At 44.9% G+C, this 23,937-nt stretch overlaps 1 protein-coding gene across 1 annotated transcript in view; it reads right to left on the bottom strand.

Moving 5' to 3' along the window:
• LOC105876178 (uncharacterized) overlaps positions 1-23,937 on the bottom strand; it is a 70,104-nt gene that overhangs the window by 18,489 nt on the left and 27,678 nt on the right. The gene's annotated exons all lie outside the window — the stretch shown is intronic.

The following is a 23,937-nucleotide window of genomic DNA, read 5'->3' as shown; positions in this document are numbered from 1 at the left end:
CTTCACCCTCTGAGGCTCAGGTTCCTCTTCCTTAAAATGGAGGCGTGAGTGTTGTGTTGCGGTGCGCTAGGAAGAGTGCCACGCGCACTGTTGACAGGGACCCCACTTCCCGCACACAGCGTGCGTTAGTGGAGCTGCCATTATTCCTGTGGTCAGCACGTTAACTAAATTGTCTTACTGCCATTTCACATCTACTGGTAACTTTTTTAAACAATCTCCTTTTCTAATATTAAAGTTTAATATGCTCATTATAGAAATTTTAGGAAACATATAAAAGTATATACAAATATATGCCTGTATTACCACTAAAGAAGGAAAGAATCTCTTGTTGTTTTGTATTTGCTTCTAGTCTTTTCTTTGGTATTTTGCATATATATTTATTAATACTATTTTTTTTTTGAGACAGGGTCTTGCTATGTTGGCGCAGGCTGGTTTCAAATTCCTGGGCTCAAGCAATCTTCCTACCTCAGCCTCTTAGATAGCTGGGCTTATACGTGTGTGCCGCGTTCTTAGGCTATGAACAGTAACTTCTAAAGAAGGTTGAGAACCTGGATGTTGTCTAGGTCAAAATACGAGTGTTAGCCTAATTCCCTTGCAGTCATGTATGAAAGAACAGAGGCACTAACACTGCCAGCCCACCAAGAAAGAGGTGAGCAAAAAAGATAGAGCCAGGAATCTATTCTTTTTCTCTGAAAAGAATAAGAGCTCAACCAAACTAAAATGGCGTAAGTAGCAACTGGGCTGGGAATGGTGAAGGAAAACCCACCTGCTCATGAATATGGAAAGAAGGGCCTATGATCCTTGTCATAAACAGGAAAACTTTTTATTTAGCCAAAGAAATGATGACTTACAAGCTCCTGGAATGCATGGCAATTAGAAACAGAAAAAGCAGAAGCACCAGTATCAGGCTTGATTCTTCCAGGTCTAAAGGAGCGGTCTTAGGCAAACACCGCAGCAAGGAGAAGGGACGACATTAATGCCAAGCACTGTAAACCAAGCCATTAACCCGGCTCACTGGCCGGGAAACCTTGCCACACCGGCACTCACAGTCCACACGACGGCTTGTGCTGTGCATTGATGACGCATGCGTCTTGCTCTCGTGTGATGAGGACAGCTTTAAAGCACTGAAAGCTTGTGTTACTTTACAGGCAGCTTTACTTGTAATGTAAATCAGAATAGGTAGCATATACATATATGTTTTCATTACGTTATTTTGAAATGTTCACAATTTGATAAATGAAAAATTAGAACAGTAATATCATGGCTGTCGGCTCAAGTCGACGCTCAGCTGTGCGCCTTCATATCACGGCCGTTGACTAAAGTCGCTGCACACATCCATCTGTGGCTGTCAACTACAGTCGTTGCTGGGCTGTGCACGTTCATCTGTGGCTGTCGACTATAGTCAACGCTCGTACCGAAGTGGTTAATTGTAAAAGCGTGCACACACACACACCCCTCATCAGTTCTGGTCCAACTAATAGGTTTCTCCAATAAAGGCTTCAGAATTTCTGTGGGAACTTAAAATAAAAACCAGAAGCCGGGCACGGTGGCTCATGCCTGTAGTCCCAGCTACTCAGGAGGCTGAGGCGAGTGGATCGCTTGAGCCCAGGAGTTTGAATCCAGCCTGGGCAACACAGTGAGATCCTGTCTCTTAACAAAACAAAACCAAAACAACAACAAACCCAGAGTCATGGCCTCAAGATTGAGGTGAGTAAAGGTCTAAGCCTTTCTGATGAGTTGGACCCCAGCAGGTGGCAGATGGGGCTGGGTAGAGACGGCAGAGAACCGCAGCTGTGGGGTTAAGCGCCAACTGCTTCCTTGGAGAGGGTCCGGACGCAGGCGTGCTCTTGCTGGCTGACATGAGCCTTCCTCAGCTCAATAAGCCATATTCACATAAACGTCTGCAAGTCAGATTCTTCTGAGTCGGAGCAAAATTAAGTTGTATAAAGCAAAAATATTGGTTAATTTATAAAAATGAAGAGTACAGTTATGAAAAGGGCCAGATTGGTTTTCTAGTAAATATCTGAGTTTCCTTTCATACACCACAGAATCAAATATTAGAACTGGAAAGAACAACAGAATTCATCGAGTAGAATTTCCTCTTTATAGCTAGAAAATGCTGAGGATCAGAGAAATTAAATGATAGCCAAAGTTACTTTCAACTTTGATATTTAATAGATTTTAATTCAAAGTACCATTAGGATTTCTTAAGCTTTTAAATTTGAGCAACTCAGAAGTTAAGAAACTTAGAAATGAGTCCTTAACTGTAAATACCCAACTGAGCAAATCAAAGGAGGCACTGTTAGGAGAAAACCTGAAAATCAGCTAAAAGCACCTTTCCAAATGCAAAACTTTAAGTCTCTTATCTGTCATGACAAACTTATACGTGAGGAAAACAAAACTGAAAGGTTCTGAGAGAAATGAGGCCCTACTGCCATTTCAATGTGGACCTTGTAACTGGGAGCAGACAGAGTTCATTTAAAAGCAGGAAAGCACTTGCTCCTTTCCTCCATTCAATCAGCGGTTGCCAAATCAGGGCCTATATGGGCCACATCTGGCCCATCCCAGTTTTTGTAAATAAAGCTTTATTGGAATACAGTCATGTTCATTCATTTAGTGTTGTCTACAGTTGCTTCTATGCTATAACAGGAGAGCTACATAGTTGCAACAGAGACTGTATGGACCACAAAGCCTAAAATGGTCACTATGTGGCCCTTTACATAAAGAGTTTGCCAATTCCTAGTCTAAATAATAGCACTACATAGTTATTACAACGTTGAGGTTTGAAGTCAGAGTGCCTGGGTCTCTGAATCTATGGAAGGTCTGCTACTTGCACTGAATTCTGGGCAAGTTATGTAATCTTCTCATGCCTTAGTTGTGTTCTGTGGAGCAAATGGGCATAATGCTTCTTAACTCACAAGGCTGCTGCAAGATTCACATTGATGTAGCTAAAGTACTCACCCAGTGTCTGGCATGGTCAATCAGTAATAGTAATTATTACTAATAAAGATAGAAGAGTTAAGTCACCTCTATGCTTAAAACCTGCTCATTAAAACCCCCATGTCCTTAAAGAGCAATGTAAAGACAAGCAAAGAGGAAAATCACTAATTAACAGATTCAGTTCTATTTGGTCTTAGCTTATATAAGACAAAACTCATAAATTTTGGGATTCTGCCATTCTTCTTGCTAAAAACTTTGAAATGGCTTAATTAATGTAATCATAGATATTACATCTATAGTTCTAGATTTTTAGGGCTAAATAGTCAAAAGTGAAAGTTAAGAGTAAGATTAATGTTGACATCACAAAACCAGGAATAGGACCCATGGCGACCTCTCTAGCACAGTACCTTAGGTATGAAGGGCACCTAATATGATTTTCTCCAGCTCAATGGCCAATGTCTGCCACCCAGTGAGCCTTCTAAGCACTTACAGAGGCAAACACTTTTTGCTTCAGGGTCTAAGCATGATAGCTTTATTAAATTAACAAACTAAAGATGCAATAATTCCTACCTGGCGAAACTTCTCCCTGGCCTCCTCCTCATGCATTCTCCCTACCTCTTATAAATAATCATATACATTACCTACAATTGAGAGAAATAAAGGTAAGCAGAAGTCCCATTCTGAGAATTAATTTTCCCATCAATTGATAATGTGTCACTTTTAGTAATGCTTTCATTTTTAAATATAGGTATAAAGTTATCCAGAAATATGTGGAATTTAAACTAAGCTGGTCTTAAATTTAGCCATAGACATATAAGTTCACCACTAAAATATTTAAACTAGAGAAAAGCCTTAAAATTAAATTTTCATGTGCTTAATTATATAACATTTATTTTTAAGGGTATGATGCTTTTTTTTTTTTTTTTTTGAGACAGAGTCTCACTCTGTTGCCCAGGCTAGAGTGCCATGGTGTCAGCCTAGCTCACAGCAACCTTCAAACTCCCGGGCTCAAGCGATCCTCTTGCCTCAGCCTCCCAAGTAGCTGAGACTACAGGCATGTGCCACCATACCCAGCTAATTTTTTAAATATATATATATATATATATACATTTTTTTTTGGTTGTCCAGCTAATTTCTTTCTATTTTTTAAGTAGAAATGGGTCTCACTCTTGCTCAGGCTGTTCTTGAACTTCTGAGCTCCAATGAGGTATGATGTGTTTTTAATACCCTTTAATAAAAACTGAGTAATGAAGGCCAGGCGTGGTGGCTCACACCTGTAATCCTAGCACTCTAGGAGGCAGAGGCGGGTGGATTATTTGAGCTCAGGAGTTCGAGACCAGCCTGAGCAAGAGAGAGACCCCGTCTCTACTAAAAATAGAAAGAAATTAGCTGGACAACTAAAAATATATAGAGAAAAAATTAGCCTGGCATGGTGGTGCATGCCTGTAGTCCCAGCTACCCGGGAGGCTGAGACAGGACTGCTTGAGCCCAGGAGTTTGAGGTTGCTGTGAGTTAGGCTGATGCCACGGCACTCTAGCCTGGGCAACAGAGTGAGACACTGTCTCAAAAAAATAAAAATAAAAACTGAGTAATGAAAATTAAAAGTCAAAATGGATGAAGTTAGGTGTGTTAAAAGAGAAGTAGCGGCAAACACAGAGGATACCCTTTCCTCATGGAGTTTACATTCCTGCAGGGGAAGACAGAAATAAGCAAATACACAGAGTGTCAGCGATGACAAGGCTGTGGAGAAGTAGGGGAAAGAAACAGGTAGAGTGAGTGAGTGTGTGTGTGTGTGAGTGTGTGTGTGTGTGTACATGGACTTGCCTGCTTGTGTTTTGCTGACTGCTTGAGGGAGTGCACAAGGTGGTAATCTGGGGTAAGATTCTACAGCGAGTAACGAACAGCAAGGAGGCCATGAGGTTGGAGAAGCGTGAGCAAGGGGAAGGGAGGCAGTCGACGGGGCCAGGAAGGGCCCTGCAGGCCTTGGTAAGGACTCTGGCTTTACTCTCAGTGAGATGAGAAGCAGAGAAGATGAAATGACTGACCTCTTAAAAATAGATCACGGGCTGTCAGAGGGGAAGGAGGTCAGGATGAAGGGCAGGGACAGGGAGACCAACTGGGAGACTAGTCCAATAATGGAGCGAAGCATGAGAGCAACTGGGACGAGAGTGGAAAGTGCAGTGGTGGTGAGAAGTGGGGCTCAGGACAGAGCGAGGGTGCAGTCGGCAGAACCCTTGGATGGACAGGTTGGTGGCAGTTTACACAATATTAATTCTTTGAGGAAGAGAGGTGACATTTCGGGGAATGTATTATTCTGTCAACTGCTCACCAATTTAGAGTAAAGAAACACCACCTCTGAAAGCAACAGAAAAGAATACTGATTTAGAAAATTAGATATAAACTGTTTCTGGGAAAGAACACATGTGTAATTCGTACACATGAGGAATACCTCCATCAGCTTAGTGACAACAATCGACTAAAATATTCTTATACGTGAATTATACCTTGTCTCTGACATTTAAACTCTTAACCCTAACTCTGAATAAATAAATTTTAAATAATGGATAAACATAAAGATTTTTATATTATCATTTGGTTGCATAATGATCTTTTAAAAGGCATTACATACTGTCAATTCATTTAACTATACTGAATTATGAAGTCAACCGTCAGCTCAGTAAAATGTCAGCATTTTCTAAGCGAATGGCCTCTCTATTTGCAGAAATGTACACAATGTGAAAACAAGTGGTTAATAAGTGAAAACAACTAAAGATATGTGTAATCATTCATAAAACAGTTTCGACTCTAAAACATTAATATATTAAGATCACTAGCTGTGGTATAGTAACATAGATAAGGCCCAAGTGTGTCAATATAATTTTAAAATCTTTTTTCTAAATTCAAATGCAGTATAAGCTGGTTAAGAGATTTCTGGAACCATAAAGTCACGCTCATAATCACTAAGTTATACATCAGGAGTTCAACTTTTAAACCAGGAATTAAACCTAGATCTTTCTTTTTGTTTCTTATTAAAAATGTATTAGCACTCTGATTAAGTAACTGAAATGAAAACCTCTAAGGCTGTTTATTGTGGGGTGGGAGGAAACAACAAGCAATGGTTCCCTGCCCAGGTCAGGGGACAGGTAGCTGGATGGACCCTGGACAGCACCGTTCAGAGAGCCCGTAGTTCTAGTTCAGGTTCTGCAACCACATGGCTATGGAACCCTTGGCATAGAACGATGTGAGCTTTAGCTTCATCTATAAAAATTAGAGAGTTGCCCTAGATAATGTCTAAGACTCTAACTCTCAAGTTCTATGATTCTATCGAATGACAAGGTACAAGCCTGGAGGGCGATGGGTGGTCAGTTTAATGAAACTTTTCACAAGGGCTCGCATCTGCAGTAACCCAGGCGTCCTGCAGATGGACAGTGCTCTGTTGCGCTCGTTACAACAATGGCTGAGACAACACACCAGCACCATGGAGTAAGTGCTGTTAGAACGCCGCACAGCGCACCGAGCCCTCTGGGAGGGCTGGGCCACCAGGCCCACTGTGAAGCTCAGTGTGACGTGTTACTGGTCAGGGCAGCGAGGGCCACTGGCTCGCTTTACCCCACGTGTGTCTCTTCCAAAGCCCATCCTCTCTCTATTAAACCCGGATGCCCCTCAGATGTCTGTGTCTTGTCCCTATATGAGAAATCGCTATGACCTGGGCACCTAAGATACACAGGAAAAGAGAGCAACGACAGACTGACAAACCAGACAGGCTACCTGTCGCCAGAGGCTGGGCATCCAGGCCAGGCAGTGAGCCCACAGTGAGGCTGCCCAGCCTCCACTCCCTCAAGGGTACAAGCCTGTCACTCAGCCCGGGCTCACGCGTCATTGTGAAAGTCAAGGGAGATCAGGGAAGAGAAAGCACTTTCTACACTGCAGAGGCCCACACCATTAGCAGGTTATAAACATTACTCTATGGCATCTGCCTATGAGATGAGTAGCAAGGGTTAGAACCCCATAGAGATTTCGGGCCCTGCAATTAACCTTCGGTGCTTCCTACAATATCTGAAGTTTGAAAATCCCAACCAAATTCCCAAACTACACGTTTAAAACATAAAATGTACAAGTAATAGGTAGGACTAGGAAAAAGTGATGTCAGAGGTATGCCTACTAAACCCTATTCTTCTCACAACAGGTTTACTGTTTCTTATTTAATGGTAAACTCACTACAGCAGGGCCATGATATAAACGTCTGTCTCCAGGATTTACAGCGTGGACCAAAATACTAATGATAAAATAAAGCTACTATACTGTAGCGTGGGGCGCAGTGTCAACGCCATTACAAGATGGCGCCTGTTTCCGGCTTTGCCTAGAGCAGTAAACAAGTTCAGCGCACGCGCAATTGTCGGTTACCCTGTGGCGCAAGCATGCAAATGAAGGATCCTACTATGGACCAATGCTTTGGCGGCTCGACAGCTGAGCGGCCTATCCCAGCTTAGGGGTTGTGCTTCTAGGGTATATAGCAGCCTGCGTGCTGCCGGGCTGGGTCTTCCGCATCATGTAAGTCTAAAGGGAACCCCATTAAAGCACTGTCAGAAGAACTCCAGTTGCCGCGTCTTCCTTGCTGGCGAGGCGGGCGCGACACTATAGAGTTCAGCAGAAGGCAAGCCCAATGGCTTATAATTTCATACATTCTTGTTTGTTGAGTGCCTGCCGTGTGCCAGGCACTGTGCCAGAGGCAGGGGACAGGAAAGCTTCTGCCCTCCGCAGACAATGAAGCTCACATGTGGTCCACAAACTACAAGTCCAGCCCAACCTCAACCATAAGATGAGAATCTTTATAAAAGATAGAAGCTATATACATGCATTTCAGAAAATGTCTACATTTTCACAACCTTATAGGCAAATAATGACCAGTCCTTAATCTTTATTTTAAGGAAAATCTAGTCCTACGTACTTTAACCATCATCTCTGCCCTGGGAAAAGAGGGACACCATTGACATATTAAAACCTGATAAAGAAAATCATCTAAGCCACAACACACATTTACTTCAAACAGACTAATACATTAATACATTTAAAATCCAAATACTTGGGATAAACAAAATGTATCCACCCACAATGGAACACCACTCAGCCTTAGACAGGGAGGAAATTCTGAAACAGGCCATGATGTGGATGAACCCTGAAGACCTTATGCTGAGTGGAATGTGCCAGTCCCTAAAGGACAAATACTGCAGTCCCTACATGAGGCACCTAGAGCAGCCAAACTCACACAGCCAGACAGAATGGTGGCTGCCAGGAGCTGGGGAGGGGACATGAGGGGTTAGTGGTTAACTCTGGTAAGATGAAAAAGTTCTGGAGATGGACAGTGGTGAAAAAGGCAAAAAAGAAAAAAGAAAAAGGCAGGGGACACACTAGTCTTTTATATTGCAGGTGATTCTCTGATGCTTTCATAGAGTATAATTAGGCCAAACAATTGCCTCACACAGTAGTCAATAAATGTTTGAAGAACTCATGAATAAAACCATCAGACTGTTCCTTAGACTCTGATATGTTCAAATTGCCAAGAAAAACCATTTAAGAAAGTTAAGGCATATGTGGCTGCTGAACAGCATAAAAATAAAACCTTTCTCATACTCCCATGCACAATTTGGCTCTTTAGGGAAAATTATTTAATGCAAAATGAATTTTTAAAAATTTAAATCTATTATCAAAGATATGCCATTTAGTAAGTAAAGAACTCTAATCGGGGTGTAACTGAAGTAATTAAAAGACAAAAGAAATATGTTTATGTTAGCTAGTCCTAGGCAGTAGTGATAAAGTTTTCTGGTGAAAAGTTGTAATTTCAAATCCAGAGTTGGCTGGCTGGCTGGCCAAAAGGGTTGAAAGTAAAAACAGAGAAAAGAGGTTTTCTTTCTTCCTGATATCATATTCCTTGTGATTATCCTGTTCTTCAAACATCCTATATTTCACTGATTCTAAGATCTCTATTTTAATTAATATCCCTGATATTAGGATGATGGCTTTTTGGTAGCATTTTTCTTCCTTAGTAGTATATAAAAAATAATGCCTTTTAAATGATGGTGGCTTAGATTTGATGAAACAGAGCCTAAGCCTTTTGTTAAAGTATACAATCAAAACCAGCAGTTCTGTATCAAAGCTTTTTCCTTCCTGTGTTTCCATGTTATTCTTACATTCCATGTGCCTCAAGCACTCTTGATAGGCTAACTTTAATACTAGATGTTACCCCTCTCATTTCCTATAGCTGATGTTGATAATAAACTTATGTGGACTATCTTAAGAGTGATTTCACGCTTGAAATACTCTTTTTAGATTGTAGGAGCTATCACTGACATATAAAATACATTTTGAGACATATATTCTACATAAAGCAGTTAAATAATTTAAAAACAGCCTTATGATACATGTGGGATCAAAAGTTTTCATTGGATATATAGAGAGTAGGGTCAGTATTCAGTAATGTGCATATGTTCATTTTGTTCTTATAATACTACGAGGGGAGGTACTTCCTCATCTTAACGTGACCTCATAGCACCTAACACAGAGTTCTACACACGGAGGGCACATGAAACAAATCTTTGCTTTGTAAAAGAATTTCTGTCAAAATCCCTTTTGATAGCAAGTATCCCATCTTTTAAATATGATTCAGTGTACAAGTATTTTCTCTGGAACGTAGTCACAGCACAAAGTATTATAACCTTGAAAATATTAATTCCTTCTTTTTTCTTTTTTTTAGAAACAGAGAGAGAGATTTATTTTAAGGAGTCGGCTCATGAAATCGTGGGGGCTAGCAAGTCCAAAATATGCAAGTCAGGCTGGAGACCGAGGTAAAAACTAATGTTGCAGCCTTGACTCAGAAGACAGTCTGGAGGCAGAATTCCTGAAAATATTAATTCTGACTTCCTATAATTTCCTTCTCTCTACTAATGAAATACAATTACAGTTTCTAATATGTTAAAGAATCAGAAAATTATAGTTATTATCATTATAGATGTTTCTTACTGCACTAAAGCTTTAAATTCAAATGTTTAATACCTAAGCTTTTAAACCTCTCTTCTGTAATTTCAAAAAGCTAATACAAATGATCAAAACTTTGGATATGTATTCTATTCCCCAACCTGGGGTAGGGAAAGGGAAGGAGTCTCTTTCTACCATTTCTTGAATACATATTTAGCTTTATGACATGTTTTCAACAAGGCATTTAGACCCAAAAGTAGTCTAAATAGCAGAAAGTACCTGTATGTGGATGGTGCAACATCATCATAATTTTGATCTCTTGGTAGATCTAAAAAACAAAATAATACCCCAATATAAGATATTAAATATTATATTCCACCATTGCAATATAAATGTAAGTTGTCTCTTAGGTAATAAATTTATTGCTAATGTTTAATATTCCATATGTAAGACTAATATGAAAGTCTAGAGTCATTCTGAAGTAGCTTTATAAGTTATTATCAAATACTTCCATTTATAAAAAACAGCAGATGTCTCAAAGAGGGAGGGTACCACACGCTGACTTTCACTTTGCTATCTTGAAAACATCAAGATTATATTCAGGCAAGAATAGTTTTCTTATGATTAAATTTAGTCTGATTCACTATCTACTCAGGGGTCCCAATTTTGTATGGTCCCAGTGAATTACACCATGAGCATATTAGATTTATAATTCCAAATAATTCTATGAGAATATTTGGAACAAAACCACCTTGGGGAACCTCACTAGAGATGACAGGTAATTTAGCACGGAGGCTGTGATAGTCTGCTACATAGCGACCCTAATGAGTCACCCCTCACAGGTCCATGCTTCTGTGGAGTGCCTCTTCCATACTGACAGGAGGTGTGGCCATGCGGCATGCTTGGGCCACCGGGGCGTTAGCAAATCCAAAGCAAGCAGAGGCTGGGTAAGAGGTTAGGCATTGCGGGGCTTGCTCTCTTGAGCAGTGTAAAGACGCTGGTCAAGCCTCTGTTAGGATGAAGGGTGGTGTGTAGGCAGAGAGACCGGCTGTCCCGATTGCATCCAGCCCCCGCCGACCCACCAGCTGAATGCAGCCACACAAGTGGACCCTGGTGAGACCTTACGAAGAATCGCCCTGCCAAGGCCAGCAGAACGGCCAGCAGAGTAAGGAGAGACATTGAATTGTTGCTGTATATTCACGTATTATAAATTCAGAGAAGGGTCATATTATCGTGGCCTGGGTTAATATGACCTTGAAAAACTACAGGATTATACAGGCCACCTTATTGAACTCCCCTGCAAACAAGAGGATGCCAGGATAAGAAAGAAAAAGATCTTCCAAGGCCCTGCTCTCTTTCTATGGGGAATCTGACCAGAACCTGGTCGACCCGGGATACTAGCACCCACCCAGCAGGCAAGGGCTGGGAAAAGCCTCCAGAGAGGAGGAGCAGCTGGCCACGTGGGAAGGAAGCTGGTGGGAGCTCACAGGACTCTTGCTGCACTTGTCCCTACCCACTGGGTCTCACCTAGAATTGAATCAGCAGCTCAGGGGAGGTGGACATGGGTGGGATTTGACAGACCGAAGCTGTGAACCTGAGCTCAGAACTGAAAAGCATGGAATCGGATGAATAGCCTTTCCTGTCTGAAATACTGGCTCGTTTTTAAAGGCAGGAGCCTTTTATCTCCAACATAAATACTCCCCTTGCTGTTGTGGTCGCTCCCACATTTTGTGTTCCGAGATGACAAGACGGCCACCCACATCCCTGATGACCATTCAGGCTTGAGTTCTTTCTAGCTTCCCTCTGTCAAGCTAACACAAAAATCCTGTTTTCCAATCCACTATAGTTGAGTTGGTAGTTTTAATTTGAATCTCCCAATTACTTCCACAACTGCTAAATTAGCAAATCTCCAATTTAGATACCATATCAATATAGCTCAGGATACTGCACTTAGAGTGACACCCCGACCATGGCCATGGCAACTCTGCACCCTGTAGCCTCTACTTACCCTCCAGCATCAGCTCTGGTCATCCCAACTCCTTTCAGTTACTAGAACACATTAATACTAAGTTCTTTTAAGTCTCTTCTCCCTTTTCATCCTTGAAGTCTCAGGCAGAATCTCTGGAAACTTATATATCTAGGTCTCCTTTGTTTTCCATCATAGCCGTCTGTTCACTTCTCCCCTAGAATGCCCTTCAAGTTGTGATGATACATCTTTGTGCACCTTTTGTCATCACCCTGCCATGCATAGGAGCGTGCCTATCTCCCTTCACTGCACCTAAAACCAACCTGGCACACAGCAGGGACGCCTCTGTCTCACAAACGCCTGCATGAGAGCAGTCCTTGCCAAGAAGTGTGGTTTGCGCAGCCTCCTCCGCACCCCAGTGACCACACTGCTTGTGAAACCTGCACAGCAAAATGCTTGTCACAGAGTCATAATTATGAAGGCTGAAGAGCAGGTCAAATGAAGGCAATCATTTAAAATCCCACTAGCAGTGCAGTGAAACGGAACCAAAGTGAATTAGAGCCAAAGAGCAGGGAAAAGATGGGCTCTGATAGGAATTTAAGGGAGGGAGCGCTCACTTCTGTCGCAGACAGCAGGCACCGGGGAGGCACTAGACTTATGCAGGACTGAAAAAAAACTATGTCCACAGTTGAAAATGCCGTACAAGTGCTCTGCATATGTGAGCAAGGGTGGGGAGGTGCAACCAATTAAGGTATTTAAGGAAGACGAGGACCAAGTGACCCATTCTGGCCAGCGCAGTGTGTCCAAGTGTGGACTCTAGGCCGCCTGCAACAGACTCTCCACGGCACCTGTGCAAACGGCAGGTCCAGCGTCCCACCTGTCACTGGATATGAAATGAGGCCTCAGAATCCTACTTTTCACAAGCAGCTCAGGTGTGGTGGTTTTAAAGTATGTCCATAAATTCCTCCCCTCAAAAGGCAGAACTTAACATCCCTTCCTTCGAGTGTGGGCCGGACTTAGTGGCCTGCTCCAATCGACAGCATACGACAGAAGTGACAGCAGGGACTTCAGGGACTGACCAGACCCTAGCAGGCACTGCAGCTCCCTCCTTGCTCTGACAAGTCACTTGCTCCAGTGTCATAAAGACATTCAAGCACCTTCATGGACAGGCCCACGTGGCCACGCAGCGAGGCCTGTGCCCACAGCCGGCGAGGACCTGCGGTCCCAGCGACAGCCACGTGAGTGCCCCTGGACAGCGGGCGTGCCAGCCCGGGCAGGTCTTTGGATGACTGCAGCCGCGGCTGGCATCCGGCCGAAACCCCTGCAGACAGCAGAGCCTGAGTCAGAACTGCCCGGCCACGTCACTCCCAAATGCCTGACTCAGAAACGGAGAGATGGAAAGTGTTTTTTTCTGGAAGTTCTGGAGGAGGATTTTTAAGCAGCAGTAGATAGCACAGCACACACCACACTGAAGTTTGCGAAGCCCCGAGTCACAGCAGAGGTCACACCGGGAACGCACCAGGAAAACACAAAGGACAGAGGACGGGGCCAGACAGAGAGGGCGAGTAGAAGCTCACTCCCGTGGGCAGAAAGAGAAGCCAAAGACTCCCCAGTGGAGTAGCGTCAGGATGTCGCCAAGATGGCTTTCCGCATCCACCTCACTATCAGAATTGCGTATTAGGCAGAAACTGGCCACGCTGGGGCGCGAACGCTGTGCGATGTGAGGCGAGGGGGACGGGGAAGAAGCAGTTGCCAGTTACCAAGTGCTGGCTGTGTCTGACGCACAGACCAGTGGCTCCAGGTCTGTGACCTTATTTGACTTAATCATCACAACTCCAGCAGGCGAATATGATCCTCTGCAATTCACAGAGAAGGAAGACTGGGGCAGGTGAAGCAGCTCCTTCGAACCCCAGCTAGTCTGCGCGGGAGCCGGGATTCCAGCTCTGAGACGTCTGGCTTCAAAGTCATGCTCATCTCAGGATTCCACGCTGCTACCTTAGAAATTCCCTGCTAAAATAATCAACAACTTTAAGCTGCTGATATAGAAAAGTCCAGAGTAACACGTGGGCACTGGCATAGAACTTTTTAAAAAGTTGACAGTTTGCACAAATTGATATAAAAACGCCAGAGATTTCATAATCTGGGAACCACATGGCTGAAGATAGTTAAATCTGGAAGGAATAATTTATTGAAAGGAAAACATGAGCTTTAAGGAAAGTCCCATAAGGACCATACAACATATTTTTAAAGTTTTAATTATAAAAGGACATTTAAGTAAGAGCAATTCAACTGATTTCTACAATTTTTTTTTGAAACAGGGTCATGCTCTGTCAGCCAGGCTAAAGAGCAGTGGTGCAATCACAGCTCACTGTAACCTCAGACTCCTGGGCGAAAGCGATCCACCCACCTCAGCTGTCATTACAGGCATGAGCCACTGCACCCAGCCTCTACTATCTTAATTCACCTTATTTCTCCATATTCCCTTCTTGATCTTAAATATATACTAAAGAATTAAACATAGAAATGTCAGAAGAGGAAAGAAATATGTCCCAATAGTGAGGACCTGGAGTGTGCAGATGTTATCTTTGGAAAAAGACAATGTTACCAATCAATAGGAAACTAAAAAGAATACAAGAGAGGGCGCATGGGGGATTACAGGCATAAAACTAATCGAAATCCTCACCATCAAAGTGCTTGGGCTGCCTTCTCCAGATGCACAGGTGTGGGGTGGAACAGGCCAGGCAGTCCAGTCCTCGTGCCTGCTCCGCCTCACTGCCACCGCACCTCTGCTGAACAGAGAACGCACCCAAGGCCTCTCAGATAAAACCAAGAGAGAGGCGGACAGAAGTCCACAAAGTTCATGTGGAAGGCATTGTCGAGAAAATGCCTTTGTGTAAAAAGGGAGAAATAAGGCCAGGTGTGGTGGCTCATGCCTGTAGTCTAAGTATTTGGGGAGACTGAAGTGGGAGGATCACATGAAGCCAGGAGTTCAAGACCAGCCTGGGGAGCACAGCAAGGCTCTGTCTCTTAAAAAAATCAGCCTGGTGTGGTGGCACACGCCACTTGGGAGCCTGAGGTGGCAGGATCTTTTGAGCCCAGGAGTTTAAGGCTGCAGCGAGCTATGATCACCCCTGCACTCCAGCCCGAGTGACAGAACAAGACCCTGTCTCAGGAAACCAACCAACCAAGCAACCAACAAACAAAAAAACTCCAAAACAACAACAACAAAACAACAAAAAAGGAAGAATTTGTGTGTTTGCTTCTCAATACATAGAGTATCTCTGGAAGGACACAGAAACTGATGCCACTGGTTGCCACAAGAGCAGGAAAGTTTTTTGCCTGAACAGGGAATTCCTACGAAAGAAAAGACAGCTGACAGTTGCCACAGTTGCACCACTTCCTCTCGACAAGAAGGGAATTTACCATTTCTTCCCATCACACAGGTTGAAGGGGGAAAGGGGGCGCAAGGCAAACGGCTTCCCGGCAGGGGCGCGTGGCAAGTGGGGCGCACGTGAGAGCCACTGCAGCAAGGTTCAAGGGAAGACGGTGGGGAGAGAGATTCTCATCACTGCCTTGAACCACCCTGACTTTAAAATAAAGACTGGGACAGGAAAGATAATACATGACAGGGGAATGGGGTAATCAATAGCACTATGAAGACCACTGGTCGAACACTAGCCAAATCAGTGGCCGCTCCCCCCTACCCAGGAGGAGGCACATACAGACGTGGGGAGATACTAGGCGTGTGGCTACACTGCAGCTTATTTGACCAGAATTGTACTAATGTCATGCAGGTTACTGCTAGACATTTTGGCTATTGGAAACATCCTTGTACATTATTTGTACACTTATGCAAATTACGGTGGGTCTAGGGTGGGATGGGGTGATCCCAGCACACAGCCCTGGTGAGAATGACACCTAGACTTCCTTTAATTACCCCCCAGATTCTCAATTCCTCTCCTCTTTCAAAAGGTAACCTACTTTAAAGATGATTCATTTTACAGTGTTCTGCGTCTCAGAGACGCTTCCACTGCCACTGCCCAACACCTCCCCTCTCTGGAACTCTTGCCTGAGAGGCCTCAACACCCAGCAGACGTTCCGCCCTGGGCCATGCACCGGATCACCACCTCCCAGCCTCGACACACCGAGCCAGGGCCTCTAGGGAGGAAGTACTACGAAGGAAATGTGCTTTAAAAAACAGAGACTCCGCAAATAATTCTAATGCACAGCTAAGGTTGAAAACTACTGATTCAAGCAGGCTAAAGCAACGGTGCTCTATATAACCCAGGGTGGCTGCAGCAAAAGTAGTTGCACTACAGACCACAGGAATAGCATGAACTGCTTCTCTCTGCCTTCAAATTATAAGGTTCCCTGATTTGTCCCATAACTATCCTTCCTTCCCTGGAATGTCAAAAAGGCCATTAATGCTACAGAGCTCTAAGCACTAACTGGCTCTCAAACTAACGCCAGCTTCAAAGAGAGAGCAGCTTTCCTCTTCCTGGGCGGGCGTCTCGTGCTCTAGGGGCGCTGGGCACAAGCGCTAACCCTACACCATCCGATTTGAAAGCAGAAACAAAAAAGGCTTCTAAAATATTGAGAGAAATATTCACAGAAATAACTTCCAGAAATGGAACTGAATTCTTCTAGTTTTCTCTATTATCTGGCTACAACCCTACAATGAAAACCACTTTCCTAAAAGCCCTTTAAGCAGAAGCTGAGAACGTGATGTAAATTTCAAGGGACAAGCCTCATGCCTGATGCATGGGCCGCATAAAGAGTTCACCAGAATGCCCGACGCCACAACATACACGAAGCTGCTGACTTCATGCTTGGAAAAGCTTTTCCCAAAACCATCAGAACAAGACTCCCCTTCACAATAAGACTCTCACCCCTCTTCATTTTTCCTTATTTATGCCGACCTCTTTCACCTGGCAGGATAATGCTGCAGAGAAAATTCCACAATTGGGAGCTTCTGTGGGTAACTTGCGCTCCCTGGTTTAGTTTAACCTGGTCATGGAATGCTAGATTGTCCACTACCTGAAGAGAGAAGAATCTGTGCAGTTGATGACACTTCTTCCTGTACCTCGACAAATACATCAGGTGTTGCAGAGCAGACTACCTGGTTAACAAGGGTAGACTCCACATCTGGCTATTTGATTTTACTTGGTTCGGTTCACGGAGACTCTATCTAAGGAGCATGCTCCAAACTCTTGGCATTTTCCTCCTGACAGTCATAATAGTCTTAGAAAGGGCCCTTCTCTAGCTAGAACAATAGAACGTCAAAAAACACAGGATAATGAGAACACCCTAACCTGTTAGTGCCATGCTGAGACTGGAAACCCAAAATGATGGTAACTGAGAGCAGTGCTGACGCCCTGGGTATCAGTTACACTCCCCCAGGTGAGAGCTTGACCAAAATGGGAGAATCATTAAATAAAAATTACAGGAGGCCACTGTTTTGGACTAAGCTACTGCATTAGGCCCCAAAAGACCAGACTAATAATCAAAATGGAGTCACTAATGCTAAGGTTTCACATCTTCAATTTTAAACTAACTTATCTGATCTTCCAAGAAGTCAGGAGAGAGATAACAGCCAATTTCCCAAACAGGCCAGTTTAATGGGCATGATAATAAAGTTTCCTCCACTTTAATCCTCACACACAGAGAAGTAGCCGAAAGTAACTTCATGTTAATTAAGCAGTTATTTTTCTACTGTTCTATTTCCCTGTCACCGCCTTACAAGAAAAGTAACTTTGAAAGGATTCATACATTCCTTGTTCTTTGCTTCTGTCTCTAAAGCCAACTTCTTCTGCTCAGCTCACTGGAAACTTATTCTATTCTATGGAATAAACTGTTGTTTGAGGAAAGAAGGGAGGGATGGATGGAGGGAGGAAGGGATGGAGACAGAGGAAGGGAGGAGGGAAATGAATGAAGCAAGCAAGCTGACCGAGGTGGGTGTAATCGGATTTCCCCACGAAGAGCCTGATGGAAGGATTCTTATACTCAATAACGCTTCAAATAAACATCTCACCATCTACTGGGTATTTTGTAGGTATGTATTTTTTTCTTCAGTAAATCTCATTAAGTGTTTCAAACATAGGAATTTTCCTTTCTTATAAAAAAAATCTAATTTCAAAAATGGTGGGTAAATCTTACTCAAAAAATGCCTTAATGACCAAACAGGGCAGCTCATGGCTATAATCCCAGCACTTTGGCAGGCCAAGGTGGGAGGACTGCTTGAGTTCAGGAGTTCAAGACCAACCTAGGCAATAGCAAGACCCCATATCCACAAAATAATTTTAAGAAATAACTCAAACATGTTGGTGTGCACTTATAGTTCCAGCTACTTGACCGTAGTCCCAGCTACTCAGGAGGCTAAGGTAGGAGGACAGCTTGAGCCCAGGAAAGGAGGCTGCGGTGAACTATGATGATGCCACTGCTCTCCAGCCTGGGGGACTAAATGAAACCCTGTCCCTCAAAATCAAAGTGTCTTTACTACTGGCTCAGCATCATCAACTCTCTCTCTCTCTCTCTCTCTCTCTCTCTCTCTCTCTCTCTCTCTCTCTCTCTCTCTCTTTCACCCCCTGTCCCCCACCAGGCCCTATTTTTCACAGATGGGGTCTCACTCTGTCACCCAGGCTGGAGTACAGTGGTGCCTTCATAGCTCGCTCTAGCCTCCAACTTCTGAGCTCACAGGATCCTCCTGCTTCAGCCTCCAGAGTAGCTGGAACTATGGCATACACTACCATGCCCAGCTAAGTTTTTAATTTTTTGTAGAGATGAGATCTCACTACACTGCCCAGGCTAGTACTCCTGGCCTCAAGTGATCCTTTCACTTTGGCCTTTTAAAGTGCTGGTATTACAGGTATGAGTCCCCCAGCAGCATCAACTTGGAAGGGTGGATTCTCCACTGTAGGGTCTTGTTCCTGCCTTGTTGAATATTTTAATTGGATGAAGACATCCATATTCAATTTATATAGCACCAAACTACAAGGGACAGCTAATACAAAAGATTCATTATTTAAAAATGCCCCATAGACTTGAGTTATGGCAGGAAACCAATTAAATGAATTTTAGCAGGAATTAAACAAATTCCGGACACAAGGAAAAATCAATTCTAAGGATGGAATAAACTAGGCTTCTGTGGAGGGGACTCCTGTGGGTGGCCAAAGAGGCTGAGAGGATTTACTCTGGAAAAGGGAAAACCAAGAAGACCCAAAATAGCTACCTCTAAGGGCTGGCTGTATAAGGTGTGATAGACTTAACCTCTAAAGCTCCACATGGCAAAATAAAGAACAGTGTCACAGAAGTTTCTAGAAGGCAGATCCTCGTCCAAAGTAAGAGAAAAACACTCTCATAGCAAAGACACCGAACACTGGGACAAGATCTCGTGGCAAGGAGTGTGCCTCCACCCTGTGTATGCTTAAGGCTGGCTAACCTGCCAGCACAAATACATTTCCTTAAAAGTCAATTATTTCATTACATGTTACAAACTTCTTCTTTATAATCAAGCAGTTTCAGTTTAAGAAAAAAGACAGTACCATTTAAACTGGCTGTGGCACCGCGTGGTGACAACTGAGTCTCTGCCCAGAGAAGACGGCATCAGGGCCTAGGCGCCGCGTGGCATCCTCCCGCCAACACGGAATGGAAACTCGCATTCGAGCTCTGCAGCGAGCACGCAAGGGGCTGTCCTCTCATCCTTTAAGGCCTGCGTCAAATCCCACTGCACACCACGTGGCTTGACCCAAAGTCAACAGCACTTATCTGACTCGTGGGAGACATCACAAAGCTTGGCTCAGACGGATAAGGACGTTTCTCAAAGGAATTACTAAGAGTGTTCTGGCAAGGTGTACAGCTAGTGTTACAGCTCTTATGGAACAGCCAGGGTCATAGCTCTTGACCGGGAAAAGAACCGAGGGTCACACAAAGAGTCAGAGAACAGTCTTTATTCTTACAGCAGGTTCAACCCACTTCTGACCCCCCTTCCTTGCTCTCTTCCTGTTTTTATACCCTTGGTAGGACTCAAAAATCGTCCAATCAGCAACAAGCTTTAACATCCAATCAGCAACAGTGGGATCCAATCAAGATTGCGTAGCCAGCTCTGCCAGAGCACAGGTCCGGATGGCAGGCAGGGCGGCCCCAGCAGCGCACCCTCCCACCGGCTGCGCAGCGCCCGCCCACGGGGATGCAGAGCGACAGGGAGGCGGCAAGCTGCTGCGTCGCCATTTTCTGCGTCAAGAGGATGCCCCTACTTTTCATTTCGAATTGACAAGTTCTCTGCAATATTACCTCTTCACCCTGTGCTTTGAGATGTAGGTTGAGGCCAGGCGCGGTGGCTCATGCCTGTAATCCTAGCACTCTGGGAGGCCGAGGAAGGAGGATCGCTCAAGGTCAGGAGTTCAAGACCAGCATGAGCAAGAGCAAGACCCAGTCTCTACTAAACACAGAAAGGAATTAGCTGGACAACTAAAAATATATAGAAAAAATTGGCCGGGCATGGTGGTGCATGCCTGTAGTCCCAGCCACTCGGGAGGCTGAGGCAGGAGGATCCCTTGAGCCCAGGAGTTTGAGGTTGCTGTGAGCTAGGCTGACGTCACGGCACTCTAGCCATGGCAACAGTGCAAGACTCTGTCTCAAAAATAAATAAATAAATAAAATGTAGGTTGTATTATTATTCAGGTATGGCAAGGCCAACAAATCATGAGATGACGCCACTGTGAGGTTGTTCCTCACAGTTCCCAAGAGGAGAGGGCCTGCCGCACCACACAGGGCCGCGCAGGGAAGCACCAGGGTGGGTCAGTGCAAAGGAGCCAGAGCACAGCGCTGGCAAAGCCTGTGTCATGATTTCTGTGGGAAAGGCACGGCAGGGCACGGCGGCTTAGAACTGGCTCACTTGAGTCACTTCAGCGGGCTCCAGGATGCAGACGCTGTCTCTAGTTGTCTGGCACCTGGCCGGGTGATCAGGGCAGAGAAATACAGCCCCTGAAGCAAAGAGCCAGACAGAGGAGGAGGCTTGGAGGAGGGCTCTGAACTGGCCGTTTGCATCTGAAAGGCACTCTCACAGGGGAGTAGTGTGTCACCTCTAAGAGCCAGCTCACCCTGGGAGGGACCAGCAGGGCCCCAGGTGCCACAGCATCAAGACTGCAGAAAGTGAGAATATAACGTCATACACCCTGCTCCATTTCTCCTCACAGCACTGACACGACATCACATGTTGTTTATTGCTGTTCTCCACCAGCATGCCAATTACAGGAAAGCAGGAACTTCACTCGGTTCCATATGGTATCCACAGCACACAGAACAGTCCCCGACATACAGCAGGTGTTTGAAGTCTGACGCTGGGAGTGTACGAGCATGGGAGGCGCACTGAGTGTCTAATGACCACGGATCCCATGTTAACTAACATGCAACAGTGCTCCTAGCACACTGCTTCTCACACGCTCCTGTCACCTGAATGGTGACAAATATGTTCTCATTTAGAGCTCATTAACACCTGACTCAAAACTAACTACACCTATCACAGGATGACCAGCCAAGTATCCATCACTTATGAGTTAGGGGACTTTGAGCAGTTTACTTAATCTCACGGCTCTCTTTCCTTACGAATAGAGCTTACCTCACCATGAAGTAGTAATGATTAAATGAGCTAATACAGGTAAAACACTTAACAGATCAGCATATACTAGATGCATAACTATTAGTAGTTATTCTCAAAAGTAGTCTACTATAATTAAGCCCTGCAAAAAAGATCTAGCTAGAATCTACCATTCAATTCTTAAGCTTTGATTTTTTCCTGTGTGTGTATTTGGAGGAGAAGGGAGATTTAAATAAACAAACAAAACATTCCCCACACGCCAAAAACAAAGCAAATGAGAGAACTACTTAGCAGAGCAGACAATAACGGCAAACACAGAGTCCTTACCGTGTCCCAGGCTTTATTCTAAGCTCTTCTAAGTGCTTTTACTTATTTGATTACATTTTTTAGACAGTGTCTCACTCTGTCACTCAGGCTGGAGTGCAGTGGCATAATCATAGCTCACTGCAGCCTCCAATCCCTGGGCTGAAGCAATCCTCCCACCTCAGCCTCTCTGAGTAGCTGGGACTACAGGGGAGCATCACCAGCTGAGCTATTTCTTAAAAAATATTTTTCTGGCTGGGCGCGGTGGCTCACGCCTGTAATCCTAGCTCTTGGGAGGCCGAGGCGGGCGGATTGCTCAAGGTCAGGAGTTCAAAACCAGCCTGAGCAAGAGCGAGACCCCGTCTCTACTATAAACAGAAAGAAATCAATTGGCCAACTGATATATATATAAAAAAAATTAGCCGGGCATAGTGGCGCATGCCTGTAGTCCCAGCTACTCGGGAGGCTGAGGCAGAAGGATCACTGGAGCCCAGGAGTTTGAGGTTGCTGTGAGCTAGGCTGACGCCACGGCACTCACTCTAGCCTGGACAACAAAGTGAGACTCTGTCTCAAAAAAAAAAATTTTTTTCTGTAGAGACAGAGTCTGCTGCATTGCCCAGGGTGGTCTTGAATTCCCAGTCTCAAGTGATCCTCCCAATCTAGATGTGAGCCACCGCTCTAAGTGCTTTAAAAGGATAACTCGTATAATTCTCATGATAACCTTTATAAAGTACTATTATAATTTCCATTTTACAAATGGGGAAACTAAGACAATCCATGCCGTCTAGCTTCACCATGCTCCTAACCATTACTCATCCTTCCTTCTTTACGTTAACAGTCAGTCTGCTCTCAAGACTGAAAAAAAACATTAGGAACTTTACTTGGGTTACACTTGGTATACTGGCACATGTTAATAAATTCTAGTATTAAATATTTTCGAACAGGTGAACATGTTTCCTTAAATGAGCCATGCTTGCTTGTTAATGACAGATTCAGATTTCATAAAACAAGACCCAGCAAAATTAGCTGGTATAATAAGCAAATTGAAACTGAAAGTGACTTTGTAATATCAGTAAGCAGACTAACATTTTTGTTATTCCCACTGTTTTCAAAACCATTATAGGCACACATTACAGAGTTCTGTAAACATTGACATCACTCACCGCTGGCCTGGTGTCCAGGTGGTAGGAACCACCAGGGCAGCCCCTCTCACCCAGCACTGCCTGGGTTGTGCTCCCAAATCTTGCTCAGGCCTGGGCCCGTGGGCAGGAGCTCCGGCCACTGGCCTGCGGAGTCGCTTCCGCTCTATGCTCAGGAGAACCCGCCCTCTCCCTGGGAAGGGCCTGGGCTGGGTGCAGCTCGCACCTGTAAGTCCTGACCAGCTTGTTGGCGTGTGGCTCCAGGAGCAGGCCCCGGAGAGTGTTCTCCACACAGGCTCCGATGTGGCGCTCAGGGATGCCCCGGAGCCGGGCGTACATGACCAGCATCTCTCGGCCGGTCATGTGGTCCAGCAGGGCGTCAAACTGCGGGCAGTGGCCAATGCACTGCCGCACCTGGGGTTAGACGCAGCCGGGGAGAAAGCAGGTCAGAGGGAAGCCCCACAGGGCCCCTGCCCTGGTGCACACCTTGGCCTGTCTCTGGCCTCTGGGGTCTGTCCAGGGTGGTCCGTGGAACTGTGCCCAGGCTGTGGCAGCTGCCCACGGCTGACCTCACTGAGAAGTGCTTAGCAGGGACACAGGAAGGGTTTGGCTGGCCGGGCCCAGGATCCCAGACCTGCTCGAAGACCTACCATCACTTGGTTTTCACCCTGAAGTCACAGGCCAGCAAGGTCCAGCCTGGAGCCTGGTCCACCACAGGCAGCCACGGGTCAGCGTGGAGTAAGAATGGCTGCACTGAGGACGTGACATGATCTCCATGCAAACCTCACACAGAAGACTTTACAGCTCCTAGCTGGTCACCTGCTCCTTTGTTCCCAGGTATTTAGCGAACATATAACGTGTGCCAGCCCTGGCTTTCTTCCCCCTCTAATGGGACATGTTTGCTGGCAGCTCCTTCGTGGTGGAGCATTACTTGGTCAGTCAGCACAGCAGCTGTTCTCTGAGCGGGTGGCCACATCCAGCAGAGCCAGGACGCCACTGTGTGGCCTCCCAGGGCTGCCAGC

Source organism: Microcebus murinus, chromosome 12 (assembly GCF_040939455.1).
Source record: "Microcebus murinus isolate Inina chromosome 12, M.murinus_Inina_mat1.0, whole genome shotgun sequence".
Classification (NCBI taxonomy): Eukaryota; Metazoa; Chordata; class Mammalia; order Primates; family Cheirogaleidae; genus Microcebus; species Microcebus murinus.
This window is presented reverse-complemented; position numbering and strand designations above follow the sequence as displayed.